Source organism: Mytilus galloprovincialis, chromosome 10 (assembly GCF_965363235.1).
Source record: "Mytilus galloprovincialis chromosome 10, xbMytGall1.hap1.1, whole genome shotgun sequence".
Lineage (NCBI taxonomy): Eukaryota > Metazoa > Mollusca > Bivalvia > Mytilida > Mytilidae > Mytilus > Mytilus galloprovincialis.
Genome location: NC_134847.1, coordinates 71,187,443 through 71,199,770, shown reverse-complemented (window position 1 = coordinate 71,199,770; position 12,328 = coordinate 71,187,443). Strand labels below are relative to the sequence as shown.

At 35.1% G+C, this 12,328-nt stretch overlaps 17 non-coding genes across 17 annotated transcripts; 16 read left to right on the top strand and 1 right to left on the bottom strand.

The window, feature by feature from the left end:
* Positions 1-138: 138 nt before the first annotated feature.
* Trnak-uuu (transfer RNA lysine (anticodon UUU)) lies at positions 139-211 on the top strand. The gene has a single exon. It is a non-coding gene; the product is annotated as a tRNA-Lys (tRNA).
* A 366-nt stretch (positions 212-577) lies between these two features.
* Positions 578-650, top strand: Trnak-uuu (transfer RNA lysine (anticodon UUU)). Its single transcript has one exon. It is a non-coding gene; the product is annotated as a tRNA-Lys (tRNA).
* A 508-nt stretch (positions 651-1,158) lies between these two features.
* On the bottom strand, positions 1,159-1,230 carry Trnam-cau (transfer RNA methionine (anticodon CAU)). Its single transcript has one exon. It is a non-coding gene; the product is annotated as a tRNA-Met (tRNA).
* Positions 1,231-1,669: 439 nt separating this feature from the next.
* Positions 1,670-1,742, top strand: Trnak-uuu (transfer RNA lysine (anticodon UUU)). The gene has a single exon. It is a non-coding gene; the product is annotated as a tRNA-Lys (tRNA).
* Positions 1,743-2,108: 366 nt separating this feature from the next.
* On the top strand, positions 2,109-2,181 carry Trnak-uuu (transfer RNA lysine (anticodon UUU)). The gene has a single exon. It is a non-coding gene; the product is annotated as a tRNA-Lys (tRNA).
* Positions 2,182-3,200: 1,019 nt separating this feature from the next.
* Positions 3,201-3,273, top strand: Trnak-uuu (transfer RNA lysine (anticodon UUU)). The gene has a single exon. It is a non-coding gene; the product is annotated as a tRNA-Lys (tRNA).
* A 366-nt stretch (positions 3,274-3,639) lies between these two features.
* Positions 3,640-3,712, top strand: Trnak-uuu (transfer RNA lysine (anticodon UUU)). The gene has a single exon. It is a non-coding gene; the product is annotated as a tRNA-Lys (tRNA).
* Positions 3,713-4,731: 1,019 nt separating this feature from the next.
* Positions 4,732-4,804, top strand: Trnak-uuu (transfer RNA lysine (anticodon UUU)). The gene has a single exon. It is a non-coding gene; the product is annotated as a tRNA-Lys (tRNA).
* Positions 4,805-5,170: 366 nt separating this feature from the next.
* Trnak-uuu (transfer RNA lysine (anticodon UUU)) lies at positions 5,171-5,243 on the top strand. The gene has a single exon. It is a non-coding gene; the product is annotated as a tRNA-Lys (tRNA).
* Positions 5,244-6,262: 1,019 nt separating this feature from the next.
* On the top strand, positions 6,263-6,335 carry Trnak-uuu (transfer RNA lysine (anticodon UUU)). Its single transcript has one exon. It is a non-coding gene; the product is annotated as a tRNA-Lys (tRNA).
* A 366-nt stretch (positions 6,336-6,701) lies between these two features.
* Trnak-uuu (transfer RNA lysine (anticodon UUU)) lies at positions 6,702-6,774 on the top strand. The gene has a single exon. It is a non-coding gene; the product is annotated as a tRNA-Lys (tRNA).
* Positions 6,775-7,793: 1,019 nt separating this feature from the next.
* Trnak-uuu (transfer RNA lysine (anticodon UUU)) lies at positions 7,794-7,866 on the top strand. The gene has a single exon. It is a non-coding gene; the product is annotated as a tRNA-Lys (tRNA).
* A 366-nt stretch (positions 7,867-8,232) lies between these two features.
* Positions 8,233-8,305, top strand: Trnak-uuu (transfer RNA lysine (anticodon UUU)). The gene has a single exon. It is a non-coding gene; the product is annotated as a tRNA-Lys (tRNA).
* A 1,019-nt stretch (positions 8,306-9,324) lies between these two features.
* Trnak-uuu (transfer RNA lysine (anticodon UUU)) lies at positions 9,325-9,397 on the top strand. Its single transcript has one exon. It is a non-coding gene; the product is annotated as a tRNA-Lys (tRNA).
* A 366-nt stretch (positions 9,398-9,763) lies between these two features.
* Trnak-uuu (transfer RNA lysine (anticodon UUU)) lies at positions 9,764-9,836 on the top strand. The gene has a single exon. It is a non-coding gene; the product is annotated as a tRNA-Lys (tRNA).
* Positions 9,837-10,855: 1,019 nt separating this feature from the next.
* On the top strand, positions 10,856-10,928 carry Trnak-uuu (transfer RNA lysine (anticodon UUU)). Its single transcript has one exon. It is a non-coding gene; the product is annotated as a tRNA-Lys (tRNA).
* A 366-nt stretch (positions 10,929-11,294) lies between these two features.
* Trnak-uuu (transfer RNA lysine (anticodon UUU)) lies at positions 11,295-11,367 on the top strand. The gene has a single exon. It is a non-coding gene; the product is annotated as a tRNA-Lys (tRNA).
* Positions 11,368-12,328: the final 961 nt, after the last annotated feature.

Genomic DNA, 12,328 nt, shown 5'->3' with positions numbered 1-12,328 from the left:
GAACAGTTCTAATTAAGTTGCTCTGTCTTAAAATTTCTATATAAATTTGGATTGACTCTGTTAACGAAGTTGTACCGTACATTATTTATATGCTAAATGAAAGGTATAAACTATATTGTTTTCCAGTCAATATCGTCAGCCTGCGTAGCTCAGTCGGTAGAGCATCAGACTTTTAATCTGAGGGTCTAGGGTTCGAGTCCCTACGTGGGCGATTGTAATTTTTGCTCCTTTGAGGTGGATTGATCATTTCTGCTCTAGACATCATTTGTTTATACATGTTATATGTGTGGTTCCTATACCTAAGTTTGAACGACTCTAAAATGTCGTCTGATTGCAATTTTAGTAGCAGCTGACGATGGACACAGCTGCATGGTATTTATATAGAAAAGCATCGATCATAAGTTTTGATTTTCTTTTAATTTCGATGCAAACGGGTCAAATAAAACAATAGAATCGTCTTAGGTAGACTTGTAAAATAAATCTGGTCTTTTATAACAACTATTATGTGGTATAACAAAAAGTTTTGAGAGAAACTGTTAATTATAAATGTGCAAAATTTGAGAGAGTTCTCTATGTAGCCTGCGTAGCTCAGTCGGTAGAGCATCAGACTTTTAATCTGAGGGTCTAGGGTTCGAGTCCCTACGTGGGCGGCTGTATTTTTTGCAAACTTTATTGTTTTAGTACTCTGTGTTCTTGTTATGGATAGATTCGAAAACAAGTTTTATTTGCAAAACATGAAAAACGTCAAAGAAAACGACAGCATGATCTCCGCCGCCTCTTTCCGTGACGAAATTTTGGTTAATCATGTTAATATAATATGTGGACTGATATATCATCAATATGAGGATTGATTTTCGAACGTTCGAATAGGTATGCATGATTCGTTATCTGGTTTGTTTAAACTTTTGTTGATTAATGAGTAGCACATATATCTTATAGTTGCATAAATGAGTATTTTGAGGATTCAAACGTTTACACATTGAGCATGTTGAGGGATTTCACCAACTTTAATGACATACGTATGAAATTTTTCATACTGAATTAGTTGATTTTTCTGGATAGAGTTTTTCAATCAACTTTATTTTGACTTTATTATCGTTTGTCATCATTTTCTGACAGTCACCTCAAAAAAGATTTTCGTCAATGAGAAAAAATTATTAGCAGAGCGTGGTTTCGATCCACGGACCTCTGGGTTATGGGCCCAGCACGCTTCCACTGCGCCACTCTGCTCATGAGATACAGTTATGACTTTTAACTATATAGAGTGCAACCAATCACAAGCATTGCATCAGAAAACGATATCCCCGCTAAAAACCAAAATCTTCAAGACTTTTTTTTTCACGAATGTTAAGTACTTGATCTGCAAATTTTAACCAAGAGAAGTTTGATTTAGTGTTCTTTGTTTCCGGCTAGGCAAACTTACGTACGTTTCCCAGAATAATAATAGCAATTAAGGGATTTCCTTGTGTACATATAGTGAAAACTTAGTATAAGTGATAAGAAGTCTATAGCATAAAGCAAGTGGAGAGCAGAACAGTTCTAATTAAGTTGCTCTGTCTTAAAATTTCTATATAAATTTGGATTGACTCTGTTAACGAAGTTGTACCGTACATTATTTATATGCTAAATGAAAGGTATAAACTATATTGTTTTCCAGTCAATATCGTCAGCCTGCGTAGCTCAGTCGGTAGAGCATCAGACTTTTAATCTGAGGGTCTAGGGTTGGAGTCCCTACGTGGGCGATTGTAATTTTTGCTCCTTTGAGGTGGATTGATCATTTCTGCTCTAGACATCATTTGTTTATACATGTTATATGTGTGGTTCCTATACCTAAGTTTGAACGACTCTAAAATGTCGTCTGATTGCAATTTTAGTAGCAGCTGACGATGGACACAGCTGCATGGTATTTATATAGAAAAGCATCGATCATAAGTTTTGATTTTCTTTTAATTTCGATGCAAACGGGTCAAATAAAACAATAGAATCGTCTTAGGTAGACTTGTAAAATAAATCTGGTCTTTTATAACAACTATTATGTGGTATAACAAAAAGTTTTGAGAGAAACTGTTAATTATAAATGTGCAAAATTTGAGAGAGTTCTCTATGTAGCCTGCGTAGCTCAGTCGGTAGAGCATCAGACTTTTAATCTGAGGGTCTAGGGTTCGAGTCCCTACGTGGGCGGCTGTATTTTTTGCAAACTTTATTGTTTTAGTACTCTGTGTTCTTGTTATGGATAGATTCGAAAACAAGTTTTATTTGCAAAACATGAAAAACGTCAAAGAAAACGACAGCATGATCTCCGCCGCCTCTTTCCGTGACGAAATTTTGGTTAATCATGTTAATATAATATGTGGACTGATATATCATCAATATGAGGATTGATTTTCGAACGTTCGAATAGGTATGCATGATTCGTTATCTGGTTTGTTTAAACTTTTGTTGATTAATGAGTAGCACATATATCTTATAGTTGCATAAATGAGTATTTTGAGGATTCAAACGTTTACACATTGAGCATGTTGAGGGATTTCACCAACTTTAATGACATACGTATGAAATTTTTCATACTGAATTAGTTGATTTTTCTGGATAGAGTTTTTCAATCAACTTTATTTTGACTTTATTATCGTTTGTCATCATTTTCTGACAGTCACCTCAAAAAAGATTTTCGTCAATGAGAAAAAATTATTAGCAGAGCGTGGTTTCGATCCACGGACCTCTGGGTTATGGGCCCAGCACGCTTCCACTGCGCCACTCTGCTCATGAGATACAGTTATGACTTTTAACTATATAGAGTGCAACCAATCACAAGCATTGCATCAGAAAACGATATCCCCGCTAAAAACCAAAATCTTCAAGACTTTTTTTTTCACGAATGTTAAGTACTTGATCTGCAAATTTTAACCAAGAGAAGTTTGATTTAGTGTTCTTTGTTTCCGGCTAGGCAAACTTACGTACGTTTCCCAGAATAATAATAGCAATTAAGGGATTTCCTTGTGTACATATAGTGAAAACTTAGTATAAGTGATAAGAAGTCTATAGCATAAAGCAAGTGGAGAGCAGAACAGTTCTAATTAAGTTGCTCTGTCTTAAAATTTCTATATAAATTTGGATTGACTCTGTTAACGAAGTTGTACCGTACATTATTTATATGCTAAATGAAAGGTATAAACTATATTGTTTTCCAGTCAATATCGTCAGCCTGCGTAGCTCAGTCGGTAGAGCATCAGACTTTTAATCTGAGGGTCTAGGGTTCGAGTCCCTACGTGGGCGATTGTAATTTTTGCTCCTTTGAGGTGGATTGATCATTTCTGCTCTAGACATCATTTGTTTATACATGTTATATGTGTGGTTCCTATACCTAAGTTTGAACGACTCTAAAATGTCGTCTGATTGCAATTTTAGTAGCAGCTGACGATGGACACAGCTGCATGGTATTTATATAGAAAAGCATCGATCATAAGTTTTGATTTTCTTTTAATTTCGATGCAAACGGGTCAAATAAAACAATAGAATCGTCTTAGGTAGACTTGTAAAATAAATCTGGTCTTTTATAACAACTATTATGTGGTATAACAAAAAGTTTTGAGAGAAACTGTTAATTATAAATGTGCAAAATTTGAGAGAGTTCTCTATGTAGCCTGCGTAGCTCAGTCGGTAGAGCATCAGACTTTTAATCTGAGGGTCTAGGGTTCGAGTCCCTACGTGGGCGGCTGTATTTTTTGCAAACTTTATTGTTTTAGTACTCTGTGTTCTTGTTATGGATAGATTCGAAAACAAGTTTTATTTGCAAAACATGAAAAACGTCAAAGAAAACGACAGCATGATCTCCGCCGCCTCTTTCCGTGACGAAATTTTGGTTAATCATGTTAATATAATATGTGGACTGATATATCATCAATATGAGGATTGATTTTCGAACGTTCGAATAGGTATGCATGATTCGTTATCTGGTTTGTTTAAACTTTTGTTGATTAATGAGTAGCACATATATCTTATAGTTGCATAAATGAGTATTTTGAGGATTCAAACGTTTACACATTGAGCATGTTGAGGGATTTCACCAACTTTAATGACATACGTATGAAATTTTTCATACTGAATTAGTTGATTTTTCTGGATAGAGTTTTTCAATCAACTTTATTTTGACTTTATTATCGTTTGTCATCATTTTCTGACAGTCACCTCAAAAAAGATTTTCGTCAATGAGAAAAAATTATTAGCAGAGCGTGGTTTCGATCCACGGACCTCTGGGTTATGGGCCCAGCACGCTTCCACTGCGCCACTCTGCTCATGAGATACAGTTATGACTTTTAACTATATAGAGTGCAACCAATCACAAGCATTGCATCAGAAAACGATATCCCCGCTAAAAACCAAAATCTTCAAGACTTTTTTTTTCACGAATGTTAAGTACTTGATCTGCAAATTTTAACCAAGAGAAGTTTGATTTAGTGTTCTTTGTTTCCGGCTAGGCAAACTTACGTACGTTTCCCAGAATAATAATAGCAATTAAGGGATTTCCTTGTGTACATATAGTGAAAACTTAGTATAAGTGATAAGAAGTCTATAGCATAAAGCAAGTGGAGAGCAGAACAGTTCTAATTAAGTTGCTCTGTCTTAAAATTTCTATATAAATTTGGATTGACTCTGTTAACGAAGTTGTACCGTACATTATTTATATGCTAAATGAAAGGTATAAACTATATTGTTTTCCAGTCAATATCGTCAGCCTGCGTAGCTCAGTCGGTAGAGCATCAGACTTTTAATCTGAGGGTCTAGGGTTCGAGTCCCTACGTGGGCGATTGTAATTTTTGCTCCTTTGAGGTGGATTGATCATTTCTGCTCTAGACATCATTTGTTTATACATGTTATATGTGTGGTTCCTATACCTAAGTTTGAACGACTCTAAAATGTCGTCTGATTGCAATTTTAGTAGCAGCTGACGATGGACACAGCTGCATGGTATTTATATAGAAAAGCATCGATCATAAGTTTTGATTTTCTTTTAATTTCGATGCAAACGGGTCAAATAAAACAATAGAATCGTCTTAGGTAGACTTGTAAAATAAATCTGGTCTTTTATAACAACTATTATGTGGTATAACAAAAAGTTTTGAGAGAAACTGTTAATTATAAATGTGCAAAATTTGAGAGAGTTCTCTATGTAGCCTGCGTAGCTCAGTCGGTAGAGCATCAGACTTTTAATCTGAGGGTCTAGGGTTCGAGTCCCTACGTGGGCGGCTGTATTTTTTGCAAACTTTATTGTTTTAGTACTCTGTGTTCTTGTTATGGATAGATTCGAAAACAAGTTTTATTTGCAAAACATGAAAAACGTCAAAGAAAACGACAGCATGATCTCCGCCGCCTCTTTCCGTGACGAAATTTTGGTTAATCATGTTAATATAATATGTGGACTGATATATCATCAATATGAGGATTGATTTTCGAACGTTCGAATAGGTATGCATGATTCGTTATCTGGTTTGTTTAAACTTTTGTTGATTAATGAGTAGCACATATATCTTATAGTTGCATAAATGAGTATTTTGAGGATTCAAACGTTTACACATTGAGCATGTTGAGGGATTTCACCAACTTTAATGACATACGTATGAAATTTTTCATACTGAATTAGTTGATTTTTCTGGATAGAGTTTTTCAATCAACTTTATTTTGACTTTATTATCGTTTGTCATCATTTTCTGACAGTCACCTCAAAAAAGATTTTCGTCAATGAGAAAAAATTATTAGCAGAGCGTGGTTTCGATCCACGGACCTCTGGGTTATGGGCCCAGCACGCTTCCACTGCGCCACTCTGCTCATGAGATACAGTTATGACTTTTAACTATATAGAGTGCAACCAATCACAAGCATTGCATCAGAAAACGATATCCCCGCTAAAAACCAAAATCTTCAAGACTTTTTTTTTCACGAATGTTAAGTACTTGATCTGCAAATTTTAACCAAGAGAAGTTTGATTTAGTGTTCTTTGTTTCCGGCTAGGCAAACTTACGTACGTTTCCCAGAATAATAATAGCAATTAAGGGATTTCCTTGTGTACATATAGTGAAAACTTAGTATAAGTGATAAGAAGTCTATAGCATAAAGCAAGTGGAGAGCAGAACAGTTCTAATTAAGTTGCTCTGTCTTAAAATTTCTATATAAATTTGGATTGACTCTGTTAACGAAGTTGTACCGTACATTATTTATATGCTAAATGAAAGGTATAAACTATATTGTTTTCCAGTCAATATCGTCAGCCTGCGTAGCTCAGTCGGTAGAGCATCAGACTTTTAATCTGAGGGTCTAGGGTTGGAGTCCCTACGTGGGCGATTGTAATTTTTGCTCCTTTGAGGTGGATTGATCATTTCTGCTCTAGACATCATTTGTTTATACATGTTATATGTGTGGTTCCTATACCTAAGTTTGAACGACTCTAAAATGTCGTCTGATTGCAATTTTAGTAGCAGCTGACGATGGACACAGCTGCATGGTATTTATATAGAAAAGCATCGATCATAAGTTTTGATTTTCTTTTAATTTCGATGCAAACGGGTCAAATAAAACAATAGAATCGTCTTAGGTAGACTTGTAAAATAAATCTGGTCTTTTATAACAACTATTATGTGGTATAACAAAAAGTTTTGAGAGAAACTGTTAATTATAAATGTGCAAAATTTGAGAGAGTTCTCTATGTAGCCTGCGTAGCTCAGTCGGTAGAGCATCAGACTTTTAATCTGAGGGTCTAGGGTTCGAGTCCCTACGTGGGCGGCTGTATTTTTTGCAAACTTTATTGTTTTAGTACTCTGTGTTCTTGTTATGGATAGATTCGAAAACAAGTTTTATTTGCAAAACATGAAAAACGTCAAAGAAAACGACAGCATGATCTCCGCCGCCTCTTTCCGTGACGAAATTTTGGTTAATCATGTTAATATAATATGTGGACTGATATATCATCAATATGAGGATTGATTTTCGAACGTTCGAATAGGTATGCATGATTCGTTATCTGGTTTGTTTAAACTTTTGTTGATTAATGAGTAGCACATATATCTTATAGTTGCATAAATGAGTATTTTGAGGATTCAAACGTTTACACATTGAGCATGTTGAGGGATTTCACCAACTTTAATGACATACGTATGAAATTTTTCATACTGAATTAGTTGATTTTTCTGGATAGAGTTTTTCAATCAACTTTATTTTGACTTTATTATCGTTTGTCATCATTTTCTGACAGTCACCTCAAAAAAGATTTTCGTCAATGAGAAAAAATTATTAGCAGAGCGTGGTTTCGATCCACGGACCTCTGGGTTATGGGCCCAGCACGCTTCCACTGCGCCACTCTGCTCATGAGATACAGTTATGACTTTTAACTATATAGAGTGCAACCAATCACAAGCATTGCATCAGAAAACGATATCCCCGCTAAAAACCAAAATCTTCAAGACTTTTTTTTTCACGAATGTTAAGTACTTGATCTGCAAATTTTAACCAAGAGAAGTTTGATTTAGTGTTCTTTGTTTCCGGCTAGGCAAACTTACGTACGTTTCCCAGAATAATAATAGCAATTAAGGGATTTCCTTGTGTACATATAGTGAAAACTTAGTATAAGTGATAAGAAGTCTATAGCATAAAGCAAGTGGAGAGCAGAACAGTTCTAATTAAGTTGCTCTGTCTTAAAATTTCTATATAAATTTGGATTGACTCTGTTAACGAAGTTGTACCGTACATTATTTATATGCTAAATGAAAGGTATAAACTATATTGTTTTCCAGTCAATATCGTCAGCCTGCGTAGCTCAGTCGGTAGAGCATCAGACTTTTAATCTGAGGGTCTAGGGTTCGAGTCCCTACGTGGGCGATTGTAATTTTTGCTCCTTTGAGGTGGATTGATCATTTCTGCTCTAGACATCATTTGTTTATACATGTTATATGTGTGGTTCCTATACCTAAGTTTGAACGACTCTAAAATGTCGTCTGATTGCAATTTTAGTAGCAGCTGACGATGGACACAGCTGCATGGTATTTATATAGAAAAGCATCGATCATAAGTTTTGATTTTCTTTTAATTTCGATGCAAACGGGTCAAATAAAACAATAGAATCGTCTTAGGTAGACTTGTAAAATAAATCTGGTCTTTTATAACAACTATTATGTGGTATAACAAAAAGTTTTGAGAGAAACTGTTAATTATAAATGTGCAAAATTTGAGAGAGTTCTCTATGTAGCCTGCGTAGCTCAGTCGGTAGAGCATCAGACTTTTAATCTGAGGGTCTAGGGTTCGAGTCCCTACGTGGGCGGCTGTATTTTTTGCAAACTTTATTGTTTTAGTACTCTGTGTTCTTGTTATGGATAGATTCGAAAACAAGTTTTATTTGCAAAACATGAAAAACGTCAAAGAAAACGACAGCATGATCTCCGCCGCCTCTTTCCGTGACGAAATTTTGGTTAATCATGTTAATATAATATGTGGACTGATATATCATCAATATGAGGATTGATTTTCGAACGTTCGAATAGGTATGCATGATTCGTTATCTGGTTTGTTTAAACTTTTGTTGATTAATGAGTAGCACATATATCTTATAGTTGCATAAATGAGTATTTTGAGGATTCAAACGTTTACACATTGAGCATGTTGAGGGATTTCACCAACTTTAATGACATACGTATGAAATTTTTCATACTGAATTAGTTGATTTTTCTGGATAGAGTTTTTCAATCAACTTTATTTTGACTTTATTATCGTTTGTCATCATTTTCTGACAGTCACCTCAAAAAAGATTTTCGTCAATGAGAAAAAATTATTAGCAGAGCGTGGTTTCGATCCACGGACCTCTGGGTTATGGGCCCAGCACGCTTCCACTGCGCCACTCTGCTCATGAGATACAGTTATGACTTTTAACTATATAGAGTGCAACCAATCACAAGCATTGCATCAGAAAACGATATCCCCGCTAAAAACCAAAATCTTCAAGACTTTTTTTTTCACGAATGTTAAGTACTTGATCTGCAAATTTTAACCAAGAGAAGTTTGATTTAGTGTTCTTTGTTTCCGGCTAGGCAAACTTACGTACGTTTCCCAGAATAATAATAGCAATTAAGGGATTTCCTTGTGTACATATAGTGAAAACTTAGTATAAGTGATAAGAAGTCTATAGCATAAAGCAAGTGGAGAGCAGAACAGTTCTAATTAAGTTGCTCTGTCTTAAAATTTCTATATAAATTTGGATTGACTCTGTTAACGAAGTTGTACCGTACATTATTTATATGCTAAATGAAAGGTATAAACTATATTGTTTTCCAGTCAATATCGTCAGCCTGCGTAGCTCAGTCGGTAGAGCATCAGACTTTTAATCTGAGGGTCTAGGGTTCGAGTCCCTACGTGGGCGATTGTAATTTTTGCTCCTTTGAGGTGGATTGATCATTTCTGCTCTAGACATCATTTGTTTATACATGTTATATGTGTGGTTCCTATACCTAAGTTTGAACGACTCTAAAATGTCGTCTGATTGCAATTTTAGTAGCAGCTGACGATGGACACAGCTGCATGGTATTTATATAGAAAAGCATCGATCATAAGTTTTGATTTTCTTTTAATTTCGATGCAAACGGGTCAAATAAAACAATAGAATCGTCTTAGGTAGACTTGTAAAATAAATCTGGTCTTTTATAACAACTATTATGTGGTATAACAAAAAGTTTTGAGAGAAACTGTTAATTATAAATGTGCAAAATTTGAGAGAGTTCTCTATGTAGCCTGCGTAGCTCAGTCGGTAGAGCATCAGACTTTTAATCTGAGGGTCTAGGGTTCGAGTCCCTACGTGGGCGGCTGTATTTTTTGCAAACTTTATTGTTTTAGTACTCTGTGTTCTTGTTATGGATAGATTCGAAAACAAGTTTTATTTGCAAAACATGAAAAACGTCAAAGAAAACGACAGCATGATCTCCGCCGCCTCTTTCCGTGACGAAATTTTGGTTAATCATGTTAATATAATATGTGGACTGATATATCATCAATATGAGGATTGATTTTCGAACGTTCGAATAGGTATGCATGATTCGTTATCTGGTTTGTTTAAACTTTTGTTGATTAATGAGTAGCACATATATCTTATAGTTGCATAAATGAGTATTTTGAGGATTCAAACGTTTACACATTGAGCATGTTGAGGGATTTCACCAACTTTAATGACATACGTATGAAATTTTTCATACTGAATTAGTTGATTTTTCTGGATAGAGTTTTTCAATCAACTTTATTTTGACTTTATTATCGTTTGTCATCATTTTCTGACAGTCACCTCAAAAAAGATTTTCGTCAATGAGAAAAAATTATTAGCAGAGCGTGGTTTCGATCCACGGACCTCTGGGTTATGGGCCCAGCACGCTTCCACTGCGCCACTCTGCTCATGAGATACAGTTATGACTTTTAACTATATAGAGTGCAACCAATCACAAGCATTGCATCAGAAAACGATATCCCCGCTAAAAACCAAAATCTTCAAGACTTTTTTTTTCACGAATGTTAAGTACTTGATCTGCAAATTTTAACCAAGAGAAGTTTGATTTAGTGTTCTTTGTTTCCGGCTAGGCAAACTTACGTACGTTTCCCAGAATAATAATAGCAATTAAGGGATTTCCTTGTGTACATATAGTGAAAACTTAGTATAAGTGATAAGAAGTCTATAGCATAAAGCAAGTGGAGAGCAGAACAGTTCTAATTAAGTTGCTCTGTCTTAAAATTTCTATATAAATTTGGATTGACTCTGTTAACGAAGTTGTACCGTACATTATTTATATGCTAAATGAAAGGTATAAACTATATTGTTTTCCAGTCAATATCGTCAGCCTGCGTAGCTCAGTCGGTAGAGCATCAGACTTTTAATCTGAGGGTCTAGGGTTCGAGTCCCTACGTGGGCGATTGTAATTTTTGCTCCTTTGAGGTGGATTGATCATTTCTGCTCTAGACATCATTTGTTTATACATGTTATATGTGTGGTTCCTATACCTAAGTTTGAACGACTCTAAAATGTCGTCTGATTGCAATTTTAGTAGCAGCTGACGATGGACACAGCTGCATGGTATTTATATAGAAAAGCATCGATCATAAGTTTTGATTTTCTTTTAATTTCGATGCAAACGGGTCAAATAAAACAATAGAATCGTCTTAGGTAGACTTGTAAAATAAATCTGGTCTTTTATAACAACTATTATGTGGTATAACAAAAAGTTTTGAGAGAAACTGTTAATTATAAATGTGCAAAATTTGAGAGAGTTCTCTATGTAGCCTGCGTAGCTCAGTCGGTAGAGCATCAGACTTTTAATCTGAGGGTCTAGGGTTCGAGTCCCTACGTGGGCGGCTGTATTTTTTGCAAACTTTATTGTTTTAGTACTCTGTGTTCTTGTTATGGATAGATTCGAAAACAAGTTTTATTTGCAAAACATGAAAAACGTCAAAGAAAACGACAGCATGATCTCCGCCGCCTCTTTCCGTGACGAAATTTTGGTTAATCATGTTAATATAATATGTGGACTGATATATCATCAATATGAGGATTGATTTTCGAACGTTCGAATAGGTATGCATGATTCGTTATCTGGTTTGTTTAAACTTTTGTTGATTAATGAGTAGCACATATATCTTATAGTTGCATAAATGAGTATTTTGAGGATTCAAACGTTTACACATTGAGCATGTTGAGGGATTTCACCAACTTTAATGACATACGTATGAAATTTTTCATACTGAATTAGTTGATTTTTCTGGATAGAGTTTTTCAATCAACTTTATTTTGACTTTATTATCGTTTGTCATCATTTTCTGACAGTCACCTCAAAAAAGATTTTCGTCAATGAGAAAAAATTATTAGCAGAGCGTGGTTTCGATCCACGGACCTCTGGGTTATGGGCCCAGCACGCTTCCACTGCGCCACTCTGCTCATGAGATACAGTTATGACTTTTAACTATATAGAGTGCAACCAATCACAAGCATTGCATCAGAAAACGATATCCCCGCTAAAAACCAAAATCTTCAAGACTTTTTTTTTCACGAATGTTAAGTACTTGATCTGCAAATTTTAACCAAGAGAAGTTTGATTTAGTGTTCTTTGTTTCCGGCTAGGCAAACTTACGTACGTTTCCCAGAATAATAATAGCAATTAAGGGATTTCCTTGTGTACATATAGTGAAAACTTAGTATAAGTGATAAGAAGTCTATAGCATAAAGCAAGTGGAGAGCAGAACAGTTCTAATTAAGTTGCTCTGTCTTAAAATTTCTATATGAATTTGGATTGACTCTGTTAACGAAGTTGTACCGTAC